Here is an 18,689-nt window from a genome sequence, read left to right on the forward strand (position 1 = left end):
TAACAGTAATCAGAACGTGGTGACATTGTTTAACAGTAATCAGAGCGTGGTGACAGTGTTTAACAGCAGTCAGAGAGTGGGGACCGTGTTTAACAGTAGTCAGAGAGTGGGGACGGTGTTTAACAGTAGTCAGAGAGTGGGGACAGTGTTTAACAGCAGTCAGAGAGTGGGGACAGTGTTTAACAGCAGTCAGACAGTGGGGACGGTGTTTAACAGTAATCAGAGTGTGGGGACAGTGTTTAACAGCGGTCAGAGAGCGGGACGGTGTTTAACAGTAATGAGAGCGTGGTGACAGTGTTTAACAGCAGTCAGCGCGTGCGGACAGTGTTTAACAGTAATCAGAGAGTGGGGACAGTGTTTAACAGCAGTCAGAGAGTGGGGACAGTGTTTAACAGCAGTCAGACAGTGGGGACGGTGTTTAACAGTAATCAGAGTGTGGGGACAGTGTTTGACAGCGGTCAGAGAGCGGGACGGTGTTTAACAGTAATCAGAGCGTGGTGACAGTGTTTAACAGCAGTCAGCACGTGCGGACAGTGTTTAACAGTAGTCAGAGAGTGGGGATGGTGTTTAACAGCAGTCAGAGAGTGGGGACAGTGTTTAACTGCAGTCAGACAGTGGGGATGGTGTTTAACAGTCATCAGAGTGTGGGGACAGTGTTTAACAGCGGTCAGAGAGCGGGACGGTGTTTAACAGTAATCAGAGCGTGGTGACAGTGTTTAACAGCAGTCAGCGCGTGCGGACAGTGTTTAACAGTAATCAGAGAGTGGGGACAGTGTTTAACAGGAGTCAGAGAGTGGTGACAGTGTTTAACAGCAGTCAGACAGTGGGGATGGTGTTTAACAGCAGTCAGAGCATGGTGACAGTGTTTAGCAACAGTCATAGAGTGGGGACGGTGTTTAACAGTCATCAGAATGTGGTGACAGTGTTTAACAGCATTCAGAGAGTGGGGATAGTGTTTAACAGTAATCAGAATGTGGTGACAGTGTTTAACAGCAGTCAGAGTGTGGGGACAGTGTTTAACAGCTGTCAGAAAGTGGGGACGGTGTTTAACAGTAATCAGGGCGTGGTGACAGTGTTTAATGGCAGTCGGAGAGTGGGGACGGTGTTTAACAGCAGTCAGAGAATGGGGACGGTGTATAACAGCAGTCAGAGAGTGGGGACGGTGTCTAACAGTAATCAGAGCGTGTTGACAGTGTTTAACAGCAGTCAGAGAGTGGGGACGGTGTTTAACAGTAATCAGAGCGTGGTGACAGTGTTTAACAGCAGTCAGAGAGTGGGGATGGTGTTTAACAGTAATCAGAGCGTGGTGACAGTGTTTACAAGCAGTCAGAGAGTGGGGACGGTGTTTAACAGTAATCAGAGCATGGTGATAGTGTTAAACAGAAGTCAGAGCGTGAGGACGGTGTTTAACAGTAATCAGAGCGTGGTGACAGTGTTTAACAGCAGTCAGAGTGTGAGAACGGTGTTTAACAGTAATCAGAGCGTGGTGACAGTGTTTAACAGCAGTCAGAGCGTGGGGATGATGTTTAACAGTAATCAGAGCGTGTTGATAGTGTTTAACAGCAGTCAGAGCATGAGGACGGCGTTTAACAGTAATCAGAGCATGGTGTCAGTGTTTACAAGCAGTCAGAGAGTGGTGATGGTGTTTAACAGTAATCAGAGCGTGGTGACAGTGTTTAACAGCAGTCAGACAGTGGGGACGGTGTTTAACAGTAATCAGAGAGTGGTGACAGTGTTTAACAGCAGTCAGAGAGTGGGGACGGTGTTTAACAGTAATCAAAGCGTGGTGACAGTGTTTAAGAGCAGTCAGAGAGTGGGGACAGTGTTTTACAGCAGTCAGAGAGTGGGGACAGTGTTTAACAGTAATCAAATCGTGGTGACAGTGCTTAAGAGCAGTCAGAGAGTGGGGACAATATTTAACATGAGTCAGGGATTGTGGAAACTGTTTAACAGCTTTCAAAAAGTGGGGAAGGTGTTCAGCAGCTGTCAGAGAGCGGGGACGGTGTTTAACAGTAATCAGAGAGTGAGGACATTGTTTAACAGCAGTCAGAGAGCGGGGACAGTGTTTAACAGCAGTCAGAGAGTGGGGACGATGTTTAACAGTAATCAGAGCGTGGTGACAGAGTTTAACAGCAGTCAGAGAGTGGGGACAGTGTTTTTTACAGCAGTCAGAGAGTGGGGACAGTGTTTAACAGCAGTCAGGGACTGGGGACAGTGTTTAACAGCAGTCAGAGAGTGGGGACGGTGTTTAACAGTAATCAGAGCATGGTGATCGTGTTGAACAGCAGTCAGAGCGTGAGGACGGTGTTTAACAGTAATCAGAGCGTGGTGACAGTGTTTCACAGCAGTCAGAGAGTGGGGACGGTGTTTAACAGTAATCAGAGCGTGTTGATAGTGTTTAACAGCAGTCAGAGCATGAGGACGGTGTTTAACAGTAATCAGAGCATGGTGACAGTGTTTACAAGCAGTCAGAGAGTGGAGATGGTGTTTAACAGTAATCAGAGAGTGGTGACAGTGTTTAACAGCAGTCAGACAGTGGGGACGGTGTTTAACAGTAATCAGAGAGTGGTGACAGTGTTTAACAGCAGTCAGAGAGTGGGGACGGTGTTTAACAGTAATCAAAGCGTGGTGACAGTGTTCAACAGGAGTCAGAGAGTGGGGACAGTTTTTACCAGCAGTCAGAGCGTGGGGACGATGTTTAACAGTAATCAGAGCATGGTGACAGTGTTTACCAGCAGTCAGAGAGTGGGGACCGTTTTTGTACAGTCATCAGAGAGTGGGGACAGTGTTTAACAGGTGTCAGAGCGTGGTGACAGTGTTTAATAGTAATCAGAGCATGGTGACAGTGTTTAACAGCAGTCAGAGAGTGGGACGGTGTTTAACAGTAATCAGAGCGTGGTGACAGTGTTTAACAGCAGTCAGAGAGTGGGGACGGTGTTGAACAGTAATCAGAGCATGGTGACAGTGTTTGACAGCAGTCAGAGAGTGGGGATGGTGTTTAACAGTAATCAGAGCATGGTGATAGTGTTTAACAGCAGTCAGAGCGTGGTGACAATGTTTAACAGCAGTCAGACCGTGGGGATGATGTTTAACAGTAATCAGAGCAAGTTGATAGTATTTAACAGCAGTCAGAGCGTGGGGACGGTGTTTAACAGTAATCAGAGTGTGGTGACAGTGTTTAACAGCAGTCCGAGAGTGGGGACGGTGTTTAACAGCAGTCAGAGCGTGGTGACAGTGTTTAACAGCAGTCAGAGAGTGGGGATGATGTTTAACAGTAATCAGAGCGTGGTGACAGTGTGAAACAGCAGTCAGAGAGCAGGGACGGTGTTTAACAGCAATCAGAGCGTGGTGACAGTGTGAAACAGCAGTCAGAGAGCGGGGACGGTTTTTTACAGTAATCAGAGCGTGGTGACAGTGTTTAACAGCAGTCAGAGAGTGGGGACAGTGTTTAACAGGAATCAGAGCATGGTGATAGTGTTTAACAGCAGTCAGAGAGTGGGGACAGTGTTTAACAATAATCAGAGCGTGGTGACAGTGTTTAACAGCAGTCAGAGAGTGGTGACAGTTTTTAACAGCAGTCAGAGAGTGGTGACAGTGTTTAACAGTAATCAGAGCGTGGTGACAGTGTTTAACAGCAGTCAGAGAGTGGGGACGATGTTTAACAGTAATCAGAGCATGCTGATAGTGTTTAACAGCAGTCAGAGCGTGGGGACAGTGTTTACCAGCAGTCAGAGCGTGGGGACGATGTTTAACAGTAATCAGAGCGTGGGGACAGTGTTTACCAGCAGTCAGAGCGTGGGGACGATGTTTAACAGTAATCAGAGCATGGTGACAGTGTTTACCAGCAGTCAGAGAGTGGGGACCGTTTTTGTACAGTCATCAGAGAGTGGGGACAGTGTTTAACAGGTGTCAGAGCGTGGTGACAGTGTTTAATAGTAATCTGAGCATGGTGACAGTGTTTAACAGCAGTCAGAGCGTGGGGACAGTGTTTAACAGTAACCAGAGCGTGGTGACAGTGTTTACCAGCGGTCAGAGAGTGCGGACAGTGTTTAACAGGAATCAGAGCGTGGTGACAGTGTTTAACAGCAGTCAGAGAGTGGGACGGTGTTTAACAGTAATCAGAGCGTGGTGACAGTGTTTGACAGCAGTCAGAGAGTGGGGATGGTGTTTAACAGTAATCAGAGCATGGTGATAGTGTTTAACAGCAGTCAGAGCGTGGTGACAATGTTTAACAGCAGTCAGACCGTGGGGATGATGTTTAACAGTAATCAGAGCAAGTTGTTAGTATTTAACAGCAGTCAGAGCGTGGGGATGGTGTTTAACAGTAATCAGAGTGTGGTGACAGTGTTTAACAGCAGTCCGAGAGTGGGGACGGTGTTTAACAGCAGTCAGAGCGTGGTGACAGTGTTTAACAGCAGTCAGAGAGTGGTGACAGTGTTTAACAGTAATCAGAGCGTGGTGACAGTGTTTAACAGCAGTCAGAGAGTGTGGACGGTGTTTAACAGTAATCAGAGTTTGGTGACAGTGTTTAACAGCAGTCAGAGAGTGGGGATGGTGTTTAACAGTAATCAGAGCGTGGTGACAGTGTTTAACAGCAGTCCGAGAGTGGGGACGGTGTTTAACAGCAGTCAGAGCGTGGTGACAGTGTTTAACAGCAGTCAGAGAGTGGGGATGATGTTTAACAGTAATCAGAGCGTGGTGACAGTGTGAAACAGCAGTCAGAGAGCAGGGACGGTGTTTAACAGTAATCAGAGCGTGGTGACAGTGTTTAACAGCAGTCAGAGAGTGGGGACGGTGTTTAACAGCAGTCAGAGAGTGGGACGGTGTTTAACAGCAGGCAGAGAGTGAGGATAGTTTTTAACAGTAATCAGAGCGTGGTGACAGTGTTTAATGGCAGTCGGACAGTGGGGACGGCGTTTAACAGCAGTCAGAGAATGGGGACAGTGTATAACAGCAGTCAGAGAGTGGGGACGGTGTTTAACAGTAATCAGAGCGTGGTGACAAGTGTTTAATGGCAGTCGGACAGTGGGGACGGCGTTTAACAGCAGTCAGAGAATGGGGACGGTGTATAACAGCAGTCAGAGAGTGGGGACGGTGTTTAACAGTAATCAGAGCGTGGTGACAGTGTTTAACAGCAGTCAGAGAGTGGGGATGGTGTTTAACAGTAATCAGAGCATGGTGATAGTGTTTAACAGCAGTCAGAGCGTGGTGACAGTGTTTAACAGCAGGCAGAGCGTGGGGATGATGTTTAACAGTAATCAGAGCAAGTTGATAGTATTTAACAGCAGTCAGAGCGTGGGGACGGTGTTTAACAGCAGTCAGAGAGTGGGGACGGTGTTTAACAGTAATCAGAGCGTGGTGACAGTGTGAAACAGCAGTCAGAGAGCGGGGACGGTTTTTAACAGTAATCAGAGCGTGGTGACGGTGTTTAACAGCAGTCAGAGAGTGGGGACAGTGTTTAACAGGAATCAGAGCATGGTGATAGTGTTTAACAGCAGTCAGAGAGTGGGGACGGTGTTTAACAGTAATCAGAGCGTGGTGACAGTGTTTAACAGCAGTCAGAGAGTGGGGACAGTGTTTAACAGTAATCAGAGCATGGTGACAGTGTTTAACAGCAGTCAGAGAGTGAGGACGGTGTTTAACAGTAATCAGAGCGTGGTGACAGTGTTTAACAGCAGTCAGAGAGTGGGGACGGTGTTTAACAGCAGTCAGAGAGTGGGGACGGTGTTTAACAGTAATCAGAGCGTGGTGACAGTGTTTAACAGCAGTCAGAGAGTGGGGATGGTGTTTAACAGTAATCAGAGCGTGGTGATAGTGTTTAACAGCAGTCAGAGCGTGGTGACAGTGTTTAACAGCAGTCAGAGCGTGGGGATGATGTTTAGCAGTAATCAGAGCAAGTTGATAGTATTTAACAGCAGTCAGAGAGTGGGGATGGTGTTTAACAGTAATCAGAGTGTGGTGACAGTGTTTAACAGCAGTCCGAGAGTGGGGACGGTGTTTAACAGCAGTCAGAGCGTGGTGACAGTGTTTAACAGCAGTCAGAGAGTGGGGATGATGTTTAACAGTAATCAGAGCGTGGTGACAGTGTTTAACAGCAGTCAGAGAGTGGGGACGATGTTTAACAGTAATCAGAGCGTGGTGACAGTGTTTAACAGCAGTCAGAGTGTGGAGATTGTGTTTAACAGCAATCAGAGAGTGGGAATGATGTTTAACAGTAATCAGAACGTGGTGACATTGTTTAACAGTAATCAGAGCGTGGTGACAGTGTTTAACAGCAGTCAGAGAGTGGGGACCGTGTTTAACAGTAGTCAGAGAGTGGGGACAGTGTTTAACAGCAGTCAGAGAGTGGGGACAGTGTTTAACAGCAGTAAGAGAGTGGGGACGGTGTTTAACAGTAGTCAGAGAGTGGGGACAGTGTTTAACAGCAGTCAGAGAGTGGGGACAGTGTTTAACAGCAGTCAGACAGTGGGGACGGTGTTTAACAGTAATCAGAGTGTGGGGACAGTGTTTAACAGCGGTCAGAGAGCGGGACGGTGTTTAACAGTAATGAGAGCGTGGTGACAGTGTTTAACAGCAGTCAGCGCGTGCGGACAGTGTTTAACAGTAATCAGAGAGTGGGGACAGTGTTTAACAGCAGTCAGAGAGTGGGGACAGTGTTTAACAGCAGTCAGACAGTGGGGACGGTGTTTAACAGTAATCAGAGTGTGGGGACAGTGTTTAACAGCGGTCAGAGAGCGGGACGGTGTTTAACAGTAATCAGAGCGTGGTGACAGTGTTTAACAGCAGTCAGCACGTGCGGACAGTGTTTAACAGTAGTCAGAGAGTGGGGATGGTGTTTAACAGCAGTCAGAGAGTGGGGACAGTGTTTAACTGCAGTCAGACAGTGGGGATGGTGTTTAACAGTCATCAGAGTGTGGGGACAGTGTTTAACAGCGGTCAGAGAGCGGGACGGTGTTTAACAGTAATCAGAGCGTGGTGACAGTGTTTAACAGCAGTCAGCGCGTGCGGACAGTGTTTAACAGTAATCAGAGAGTGGGGACAGTGTTTAACAGCAGTCAGAGAGTGGGGACAGTGTTTAACAGCAGTCAGACAGTGGGGATGGTGTTTAACAGCAGTCAGAGCATGGTGACAGTGTTTAGCAACAGTCATAGAGTGGGGACGGTGTTTAACAGTCATCAGAATGTGGTGACAGTGTTTAACAGCATTCAGAGAGTGGGGATAGTGTTTAACAGTAATCAGAATGTGGTGACAGTGTTTAACAGCAGTCAGAGTGTGGGGACAGTGTTTAACAGCTGTCAGAAAGTGGGGACGGTGTTTAACAGTAATCAGGGCGTGGTGACAGTGTTTAATGGCAGTCGGAGAGTGGGGACGGTGTTTAACAGCAGTCAGAGAATGGGGACGGTGTATAACAGCAGTCAGAGAGTGGGGACGGTGTTTAACAGTAATCAGAGCGTGTTGACAGTGTTTAACAGCAGTCAGAGAGTGGGGACGGTGTTTAACAGTAATCAGAGCGTGGTGACAGTGTTTAACAGCAGTCAGAGAGTGGGGATGGTGTTTAACAGTAATCAGAGCGTGGTGACAGTGTTTACAAGCAGTCAGAGAGTGGGGACGGTGTTTAACAGTAATCAGAGCATGGTGATAGTGTTAAACAGAAGTCAGAGCGTGAGGACGGTGTTTAACAGTAATCAGAGCGTGGTGACAGTGTTTAACAGCAGTCAGAGTGTGAGAACGGTGTTTAACAGTAATCAGAGCGTGGTGACAGTGTTTAACAGCAGTCAGAGCGTGGGGATGATGTTTAACAGTAATCAGAGCGTGTTGATAGTGTTTAACAGCAGTCAGAGCATGAGGACGGCGTTTAACAGTAATCAGAGCATGGTGACAGTGTTTACAAGCAGTCAGAGAGTGGTGATGGTGTTTAACAGTAATCAGAGCGTGGTGACAGTGTTTAACAGCAGTCAGACAGTGGGGACGGTGTTTAACAGTAATCAGAGAGTGGTGACAGTGTTTAACAGCAGTCAGAGAGTGGGGACGGTGTTTAACAGTAATCAAAGCGTGGTGACAGTGTTTAAGAGCAGTCAGAGAGTGGGGACAGTGTTTTACAGCAGTCAGAGAGTGGGGACGGTGTTTAACAGTAATCAAATCGTGGTGACAGTGCTTAAGAGCAGTCAGAGAGTGGGGACAATATTTAACATGAGTCAGGGATTGTGGAAACTGTTTAACAGCTTTCAAAAAGTGGGGAAGGTGTTCAGCAGCTGTCAGAGAGCGGGGACGGTGTTTAACAGTAATCAGAGAGTGAGGACATTGTTTAACAGCAGTCAGAGAGCGGGGACAGTGTTTAACAGCAGTCAGAGAGTGGGGACGATGTTTAACAGTAATCAGAGCGTGGTGACAGAGTTTAACAGCAGTCAGAGAGTGGGGACAGTGTTTTTTACAGCAGTCAGAGAGTGGGGACAGTGTTTAACAGCAGTCAGGGACTGGGGACAGTGTTTAACAGCAGTCAGAGAGTGGGGACGGTGTTTAACAGTAATCAGAGCATGGTGATCGTGTTGAACAGCAGTCAGAGCGTGAGGACGGTGTTTAACAGTAATCAGAGCGTGGTGACAGTGTTTACCAGCAGTCAGAGAGTGGGGAAGGTGTTGAACAGTAATCAGAGCGTGGTGACAGTGTTTCACAGCAGTCAGAGAGTGGGGACGGTGTTTAACAGTAATCAGAGCGTGTTGATAGTGTTTAACAGCAGTCAGAGCATGAGGACGGTGTTTAACAGTAATCAGAGCATGGTGACAGTGTTTACAAGCAGTCAGAGAGTGGAGATGGTGTTTAACAGTAATCAGAGAGTGGTGACAGTGTTTAACAGCAGTCAGACAGTGGGGACGGTGTTTAACAGTAATCAGAGAGTGGTGACAGTGTTTAACAGCAGTCAGAGAGTGGGGACGGTGTTTAACAGTAATCAAAGCGTGGTGACAGTGTTCAACAGGAGTCAGAGAGTGGGGACAGTGTTTAACAGCAGTCAGAGAGTGGGGACGGTGTTTAACAGTAATCAGAGAGTGGGGACGATGTTTAACAGTAATCAGAGCGTGGTGACAGTGTTTAACAGCACTCAGAGAGTGGGGACGATGTTTAACAGTAATCAGAGCGTGGTAACAGTGTTTACAAGCAGTCAGAGAGTGGGGACGGTGTTTAACAGTAATCAGAGCGTGGTGACAGTGTTTAACAGCAGTCAGAGAGTGGGGACGGTGTTTAACAGTAATCAGAGCATGGTGATAGTGTTTAACAGCAGTCAGAGTGTGCGGACGGTGTTTAACAGTAATCAGAGCGTGGTGACAGTGTTGACCAGCAGTCAGAGAGTGGGGACGGTGTTGAACAGTAATCAGAGTGTGGTGACAGTGTTTCACAGCAGTCAGAGAGTGGGGACGGTGTTTAACAGTAATCAGATTGTGGTGACAGTGTTTAACAGCAGTCAGAGAGTGGGGATGGTGTTTAACAGTAATCAGAGAGTGGTGACAGTGTTTAACAGCAGTCAGAGAGTGGGGACGATGTTTAACAGTAATCAGAGCGTGGTGACAGTGTTTACAAGCAGTGAGAGAGTGGGGACGGTGTTTTACAGTAATCAGATTGTGGTGACAGTGTTTAACAGCAGTCAGAGAGTGGGGATGGTGTTTAACAGTAATCAGAGAGTGATGACAGTGTTTAACAGCAGTCAGAGAGTGGTGACAGTGTTTAACAGTAATCAGAGCGTCGTGACAGTGTTTAACAGCAGTCAGAGAGTGTGGACGGTGTTTAACAGTAATCAGAGTTTGGTGACAGTGTTTAACCGCAGTCAGAGAATGGGGATGGTGTTTAACAGTAATCAGAGCGTGGTGACAGTGTTTAACAGCAGTCAGAGAGTGGGGACGGTGTTTACCAGTAATCAGAGCGTGGTGACAGTGTTTAACAGCAGTCAGAGAGTGGGGACAGTGTTTAACAGCAGTCAGAGAGTGGGGACGATGTTTAACAGTAATCAGAGCGTGGTGACAGTGTTTACAAGCAGTCAGAGAGTGGGGACGGTGTTTAACAGTAATCAGAGCGTGGTGACAGTGTTTAACAGCAGTCAGAGAGTGGGGACGGTGTTTAACAGTAATCAGAGCATGGTGATAGTGTTTAACAGCAGTCAGAGCGTGAGGACGGTGTTTAACAGTAATCAGAGCGTGGTGACAGTGTTTACCAGCAGTCAGAGAGTGGGGATGGTGTTGAACAGTAATCAGAGCGTGGTGACAGTGTTTCACAGCAGTCAGAGAGTGGGGACGGTGTTTAACAGTAATCAGATTGTGGTGACAGTGTTTAACAGCAGTCAGAGAGTGGGGATGGTGTTTAACAGTAATCAGAGCGTGGTGACAGTGTTTACCAGCAGTCAGAGAGTGGGGACGGTGTTGGACAGTAATCAGATTGTGGTGACAGTGTTTAACAGCAGTCAGAGCGTGAGGACGGTGTTTAACAGTAATCAGAGCGTGGTGACAGTGTTTACCAGCAGTCAGAGAGTGGGGACGTTGTTTAACAGTAATCAGAGCGTGGTGACAGTGTTTAACAGCAGTCAGAGCATGAGGACGGTGTTTAACAGTAATCAGAGCGTGGTGACAGTGCTTGCAAGCAGTCAGAGAGTGGGGACGGTGTTTAACAGTAATCAGAGCATGATGACAGTGTTTAACACCAGTCAGAGAGTGAGGATGATGTTTAAAAGTAATCAGAGCATGCTGATAGTGTTTAACAGCAGTCAGAGCGTGGGTACAGTGTTTAACAGTAATCAGAGCGTGGTGACAGTGTTTAACAGCAGTCAGAGAGTGGGAACGGTGTTTAACAGCTGTCAGAGAGTGGAGATGGTGTTTAACAGTAATCAGAGCGTGGTGACAGTGTTTAACAGCAGTCAGAGAGTGGGGACAGTGTTTAACAGCAGTCAGAGAGTGGGGACAGTGTTTAACAGCAGTCAGAGAGTGGGGACAGTGTTTAACAGCAGTAAGAGAGTGGGGACGGTGTTTAACAGTAGTCAGAGAGTGGGGACAGTGTTTAACAGCAGTCAGAGAGTGGGGACAGTGTTTAACAGCAGTCAGACAGTGGGGACGGTGTTTAACAGTAATCAGAGTGTGGGGACAGTGTTTAACAGCGGTCAGAGAGCGGGACGGTGTTTAACAGTAATGAGAGCGTGGTGACAGTGTTTAACAGCAGTCAGCGCGTGCGGACAGTGTTTAACAGTAATCAGAGAGTGGGGACAGTGTTTAACAGCAGTCAGAGAGTGGGGACAGTGTTTAACAGCAGTCAGACAGTGGGGACGGTGTTTAACAGTAATCAGAGTGTGGGGACAGTGTTTAACAGCGGTCAGAGAGCGGGACGGTGTTTAACAGTAATCAGAGCGTGGTGACAGTGTTTAACAGCAGTCAGCACGTGCGGACAGTGTTTAACAGTAGTCAGAGAGTGGGGATGGTGTTTAACAGCAGTCAGAGAGTGGGGACTGTGTTTAACTGCAGTCAGACAGTGGGGATGGTGTTTAACAGTCATCAGAGTGTGGGGACAGTGTTTAACAGCAGTCAGCGCGTGCGGACAGTGTTTAACAGTAATCAGAGAGTGGGGACAGTGTTTAACAGCAGTCAGAGAGTGGGGACAGTGTTTAACAGCAGTCAGAGAGTGGGGACGGTGTTTAACAGTACTCAGAGCGTTGTGACAATGTTGAACAGCAGTCAGAGAGTGGGGACAGTGTTTAACAGTAATCATAGCGTGGTGACAGTGTTTAACAGCAGTCTGAGAGTGGGGACGGTGTTTAACAGGAATCAGAGCATGGTGATAGTGTTTAACAGCAGTCAGAGAGTGGGGACGGTGTTTAACAGTAATCAGAGCGTGGTGACAGTGCTTAACAGCAGTCAGAGAGTGGGGACGGTGTTTAACAGTAATCAGAGCGTGGTGACAATGTTTAACGGCAGTCAGAGAGTGGGGACAGTGTTTAACAGTAATCAGAGCGTGGTGACAGTGTTTAACAGCAGTCAGCACGTGGGGACAGTGTTTAGCAGCAGTCAGAGAGTGGTGACAGTGTTGTACAGCAGTCAGAGCGTGGTGACAGTGTTTAACAGCAGTCAGAGAGTGAGGACGATGTTTAACAGTAATCAGAGCGTGGGGACAGTGTTTAACAGCAGTCAGAGAGTGGGGATGGTGTTTAACAGTAATCAGATTGTGGTGACAGTGTTTAACAGCAGTCAGAGAGTGGACACAGCGTTTAACAGTAATCAGAGCGTGGTGACAGTGTTTAACAGCAGTCAGAGAGTGGGGACTGTGTTAAACATTAATCAGAGCATGGTGACAGTGTTTAACAGCAGCCAGAGCGCGTGGACGGTTTTTAACAGTAATCAGAGTGTGGTGACAGTGTTTACCAGCAGTCAGAGAGTGGGGATGGTGTTTAACAGTAATCAGAGCGTGGTGACAGTGTTTACCAGCAGTCAGAGAGTGGGGATGGTGTTTAACAGTAATCAGAGCGTGGTGACAGTGTTTACCAGCAGTCAGAGAGTGGGGATGGTGTTTAACAGTAATCAGAGCGTGGTGACAGTTTTTACCAGCAGTCAGAGAGTGGGGATGGTGTTTAACAGCAGTCAGAGCGTGGTGACAGTGTTTAACATCAGTCAGAGAGTGGGGACAGTGTTTAACAGCAGTCAGAGCGTGGTGACAGTGTTTAACAGCAGTCAGAGAGTGGGGACGGTGTTTAACAGTAATCAGAGCGTGGTGACAGTGTTCAACAGCAGTCAGAGAGTGGGGACGATGTTTAACAGTAATCAGAGCATGCTGATAGTGTTTAACAGCAGTCAGAGCATGGGGACAGTGTTTAACAGTAATCAGAGCGTGGTGACAGTGTTTAACAGCAGTCAGAGAGTGGGGACGGTGTTTAACAGCAGTCGGAGAGTGGAGATAGTGTTTAACAGTAATCAGAGAGTGGTGACAGTGTTTAACAGCAGTCAGACAGTGGGGACAGTGTTTAACAGTAATCAGAGCGTGGTGACAGTGTTTAACAGCAGTCAGAGAGTGGGGACTGTGTTAAACATTAATCAGAGCATGGTGACAGTGTTTAACAGCAGCCAGAGCGCGTGGACGGTTTTTAACAGTAATCAGAGTGTGGTGACAGTGTTTACCAGCAGTCAGAGAGTGGGGATGGTGTTTAACAGTAATCAGAGCGTGGTGACAGTGTTTACCAGCAGTCAGAGAGTGGGGATGGTGTTTAACAGTAATCAGAGCGTGGTGACAGTGTTTACCAGCAGTCAGAGAGTGGGGATGGTGTTTAACAGTAATCAGAGCGTGGTGACAGTTTTTACCAGCAGTCAGAGAGTGGGGATGGTGTTTAACAGCAGTCAGAGCGTGGTGACAGTGTTTAACATCAGTCAGAGAGTGGGGACAGTGTTTAACAGCAGTCAGAGCGTGGTGACAGTGTTTAACAGCAGTCAGAGAGTGGGGACGGTGTTTAACAGTAATCAGAGCGTGGTGACAGTGTTCAACAGCAGTCAGAGAGTGGGGACGATGTTTAACAGTAATCAGAGCATGCTGATAGTGTTTAACAGCAGTCAGAGCATGGGGACAGTGTTTAACAGTAATCAGAGCGTGGTGACAGTGTTTAACAGCAGTCAGAGAGTGGGGACGGTGTTTAACAGCAGTCGGAGAGTGGAGATAGTGTTTAACAGTAATCAGAGAGTGGTGACAGTGTTTAACAGCAGTCAGACAGTGGGGACAGTGTTTAACAGTAATCAGAGCGTGGTGACAGTGTTTAACAGCAGTCAGAGAGTGGGGACGGTGTTTAACAGTAATCAGAGCGTGGTGACAGTGTTTAACAGCAGTCAGAGAGTGGGGACGGTGTTTAACAGTAATCAGAGAGTGGGGACAGTGTTTAACTGCAGTCAGAGAGTGGGGACGGTGTTTAACAGTAATCAGAGAGTGGTGACAGTGTTTAACAGCAGTCAGACAGTGGGGACGGTGTTTAACAGTAATCAGAGAGTGGGGACAGTGTTTAACAGCAGTCAGAGAGTGGGGACGGTGTTTAACAGTAATCAGAGAGTGGTGACAGTGATTAACAGCAGTCAGACAGTGGGGACGGTGTTTAACAGTAATCAAAGCATGGTGACAGTGTTTAACAGCAGTCAGAGAGTGGTGACAGTGTTTAACAGCAGTCAGAGAGTGGGGACGGTGTTTAACAGTAATCAAAGCGTGGTGACAGTGTTTCACAGCAGTGAGAGAGTGGGAATGATGTTTAACAGTAATCAGAGCGTGGTGACAGTGTTTAACAGCAGTCAGAGAGTGGGGACGGTGTTTAACAGTAATCAGAGCGTGGTGACACTGTTTAACAGCAGTCTGAGAGTGGGGACGGTGTTTAACAGTAATCAGAGCGTGGTGACAGTGTTTAACAGCAGTCAGCACGTGGGGACAGTGTTTATCAGCAGTCAGAGAGTGGGACGGTGTTTTCACAGAAATCAGAGCGTGGTGACAGTGTTTAACAGCAGTCAGCGCATGGGGACAGTGTTTAACAGCAGTCAGAGCGTGGTGACAGTGTTGTACAGCAGTCAGAGAGTGGGGACGATGTTTAACAGTGATCAGAGCGTGGGGACAGTGTTTAACAGCAGTCAGAGAGCAGGGACGGTGTTTAACAGTAATCAGAGCGTGGTGACAGTGTTTAACAGCAGTCAGAGAGTGGGGACAGTGTTTAAAAGTCATCAGATTGTGGTGACAGTGTTTAACAGCAGTCAGAGAGTGGACACAGCGTTTAACAGTAATCAGAGCGTGGTGACAGTGTTCAACAGCAGTCAGAGAGTGGGGACGGTGTTTAACAGTAATCAGTGCGTAGTGACAGTGTTTAACAGCAATCAGAGAGTGGGGACTGTGTTAAACATTAATCAGAGCATGGTGACAGTGTTTAACAGCAGTCAGAGAGTGGGGACGGTGTTTAACAGTAATCAGAGCAAGGTGATAGTATTTAACAGCAGCCAGAGCGCGTGGACGGTTTTTAACAGTAATCAGAGTGTGGTGACAGTGTTTACCAGCAGTCAGAGAGTGGGGATGGTGTTTAACAGTATTCGGAGCGTGGTGACAGTGTTTACCAGCAGTCAGAGAGTGGGGATGGTGTTTAACAGTAATCAGAGCGTGGTGACAGTGTTTACCAGCAGTCAGAGAGTGGGGATGGTGTTTAATAGTAATCAGAGTGTGGTGACAGTTTTTACCAGCAGTCAGAGAGTGGGGATGGTGTTTATCAGCAGTCAGAGCGTGGTGACAGTGTTTAACAGCAGTCAGAGAGTGGGGACAGTGTTTAACAGCAGTCAGAGCGTGGTGACAGTGTTTAACAGCAGTCAGAGAGTGGGGACGGTATTTTAACAGTAATCAGATTGTGGTGATAGTGTTTAACAGCAGTCAGAGAGTGGGGACGGTGTTTAACAGTAATCAGAGTGTGGTGACAGTTTTTACCAGCAGTCAGAGAGTGGGGATGGTGTTTAACACTAATCAGAGTGTGGTGACAGTTTTTACCAGCAGTCAGAGAGTGGGGATGGTGTTTAACAGCAGTCAGAGAGTGGGGACAGTGTTTAACAGCAGTCAGAGAGTGGGTACGGTGTTTAACAGTAATCAGAGCATGGTGACAGTGTTTAACAACAGTCAGAGAGTGGGGACTGTGTTTAACTGTAATCAGAGCGTGGGGATGGTGTTTAACAGCAGTCAGAGAGTGGGAACAGTGTTTGACAGTAATCAGAGCGGGGTGACAGTGTTTACCAGCAGTCAGAGAGTGGGGACGATGTTTAACAGTAATCAGAGCATGGTGATAGTGTTTAACAGCAGTCAGAGCGTGAGGACGGTGTTTAACAGTAATCAGAGCGTGGTGACAGTGTTTACCAGCAGTCAGAGAGTGGGGACAGTGTTTAACAGTAATCAGAGCGTGGTGACAGTGTTTACCAGCAGTCAGAGAGTGGGGACAGTGTTTAACAGTAATCAGAACGTGGTGACAGTGTTTAACAGCAGTCAGAGAGTGGGGATGATGTTTAACAGTACTCAGAGCGTGGTGACAGTGTTTAACAGCAGTCAGAGAGTGGGGACAGTGTTTAACAGCAGTCAGAGAGTGGGGACGGTGTTTAACAGTAATCAGAGCATGGTGACAGTGTTTAACAACAGTCAGAGAGTGGGGACTGTGTTTAACTGAAATCAGAGCGTGGGGATGGTGTTTAACAGCAGTCAGAGAGTGGGAACAGTGTTTGACAGTAATCAGAGCGGGGTGACAGTGTTTAACAGCTGTCAGAGTGTGGGGACAGTGTTTGACAGTAATCAGAAAGTGGTGACAGTGTTTACCAGCAGTCAGAGAGTGGGGACGGTGTTTAACAGTAATCAGAGCATGGTGATAGTGTTTAACAGCAGTCAGAGCGTGAGGACGGTGTTTAACAGTAATCAGAGCGTGGTGACAGTGTTTACCAGCAGTCAGAGAGTGGGGACAGTGTTTAACAGTAATCAGAGCGTGGTGACAGTGTTTACCAGCAGTCAGAGCGTGAGGACGGTGTTTAACAGTAATCAGAGCGTGGTGACAGTGTTTAACAGCAGTCTGAGAGTGGGGACAGTGTTTAACAGCAGTCAGAGAGTGGGGACAGTGTTTTACGGCAGTCAGAGAGTGGAGATGGTGTTTAACAGCAGTCAGAGTGTGGTGACAGTGTTTAAGAGCAGTCAGAGAGTGGGGACAGTGTTTAACAGCAGTCAGAGCGTGAGGCCGGTGTCTAACAGCAGTCAGAGAGTGGTGACAGTGTTTAACAGCAGTTAGAGAGTGGGGACGATGTTTAACATCTGTTAGAGAGTGGGGACAGAGTTTAACAGCAGTCAGAGAGTGGGGACAGTGTTTTACAGCAGTCAGAGAGTGGGGACAGTGTTTAACAGCAATCAGGGACTGGGGACAGTGTTTAACAGCAGTCAGAGAGTGGGGACGGTGTTTAACAGTAATCAGAGCGTGGTGACAGTGTTTAACAGCAGTCAGAGAGTGGGGACGGTGTTTAACAGTAATCAGAGCGTGGTGACAGTGTTTAACAGCAGTCAGAGAGTGGGGACAGTGTTTAACAGGAATCACAGCGTGGTGACAGTGTTTAACAGCAGTCAGAGAGTGGGGACAGTGTTTAACAGTAATCAGAGAGTGGTGACAGTGTTTAACAGCTGTCAGACAGTGGGGACGGTGTTTAACAGTAATCAGAGCGTGGTGACAGTGTTTAACAGCAGTGAGAGAGTGGGGACGGTGTTTAACAATAATCAGAGCGTGGTGACAGTGTTTAACAGCAGTCAGAGAGTGGGGACGGTGTTTAACAGCAATGGGAGGGTGGGAATGACATTTAACAACAATCAGAGTGGTGCACAGTGACTAACGGCAATCAGACAGTGGGGATGGTGTTTAACAGCAATCGGGGTTTTGGGACTTTGTTTCACAGCAGTCAGAGAGTGGGGACGGTGTTTAACAGCAGTCAGAGAGTGGGGACGGTGTTTAACAGCAGTCAGAGATTGGGGACAGTGTTTTATAGCAGTCAGAGAGTGGGGACGGTGTTTAACCGCAGTCAGAGAGTGGGGACAGTGTTTAACCGCAGTCAGAGAGTGGGGACGGTGTTTAACAGCAGTCAGAGAGTGAGCACAGTGTTTAACAGCAGTCAGAGAGTGGGAACGGTGTTTAACAGCAGTCAGAGAGTGGGCAGGATGTTTAATAGCAGTCAGATAGTGGGGACAGTGTTTAACAGCAGTCAGATAGTGGGGACAGTGTTTAACAGTAATCAGAGAGTGGGGACAGTGTTTAACAGCAGTCAGAAAGTGCGGACGGTGTTTAGCAGCAGAGAGTGGGGGACGGTGTTTAACAGCAGTCAGAGAGTGGGCACAGTGTTTAACAGCAGTCAGAGAGTGGGGACGATGTTTAACAGCAGTCAGAGAGTGGGGACAGTGTTTAACAGCAGTCAGAGAGTGGGGACAGTGTTTAACAGCAGTCAGAGAGTGGGGACGGTGTTTAACAGCAGTCAGAGAGTGGGGACGGTGTTTAACAGTAATCAGAGAGTGGGGACGGTGTTTAGCAGCAGAGAGTGGGGGACGGTGTTTAACAGCAATCAGAGAGTGGGCAGGATGTTTAATAGCAGTCAGAGAGTGGGGACAGTGTTTAACAGCAGAGAGTGGGGATGGTGTTTAACAGCAGTCAGAGAGTGGGGACGGTGTTTAACAGCAGAGAGTGGGGATGGTGTTTATCAGCAGTCAGAGAGTGGGGACGGTGTTTAGCAGCAGAGAGTGGGGGACAGTGTTTAATAGCAGTCAGAAACTTTGGATGGTGTTTAACAGCAATAAAGAGTGTTCGGTGTTTGAGTTGGAACTGATGTGGGATGTGTGCTGTCACAGCTGTAAACTCACTGCGTTGATTCCTCACTGGGTCCTGCACATTGGAACATTCAACTCCTGCTCTGAACTACTTCCAGGTTTGATCTTTTTGGGGGTGACTGGTGCACCCCTGTGTCTAGTTTCCTTAGTCCCTGAACTTTGCCTCCCAGGTTGATCGGGTTATTAAGAATTTGTATGGTGTGTTCGCGTTTATTAGTATTTGGATTGAGTTTCGGAGCCACGAGGTCATGCTTCAGGCCGCTCCTGCTGTATTGTGTACAGTTCTGGTCACTGCATTATAGGAAGGATATGGAAGCTTTGGGAAGGGTTCAGAGGAC

The 18,689-nt window shown here is 47.6% G+C and overlaps 1 protein-coding gene across 1 annotated transcript in view; it reads left to right on the forward strand.

Moving 5' to 3' along the window:
• The window catches only part of LOC122554086 (putative voltage-dependent R-type calcium channel subunit alpha-1E), a 1,472,327-nt gene that overhangs the window by 577,578 nt on the left and 876,060 nt on the right, over positions 1-18,689 (forward strand). The gene's annotated exons all lie outside the window — the stretch shown is intronic.

This window comes from Chiloscyllium plagiosum, unplaced genomic scaffold, assembly GCF_037043375.1.
Source record: "Chiloscyllium plagiosum isolate Xiang-an unplaced genomic scaffold, Cpla_swu_hap1 HiC_scaffold_9, whole genome shotgun sequence".
In the NCBI taxonomy this organism is placed as follows: domain Eukaryota; kingdom Metazoa; phylum Chordata; class Chondrichthyes; order Orectolobiformes; family Hemiscylliidae; genus Chiloscyllium; species Chiloscyllium plagiosum.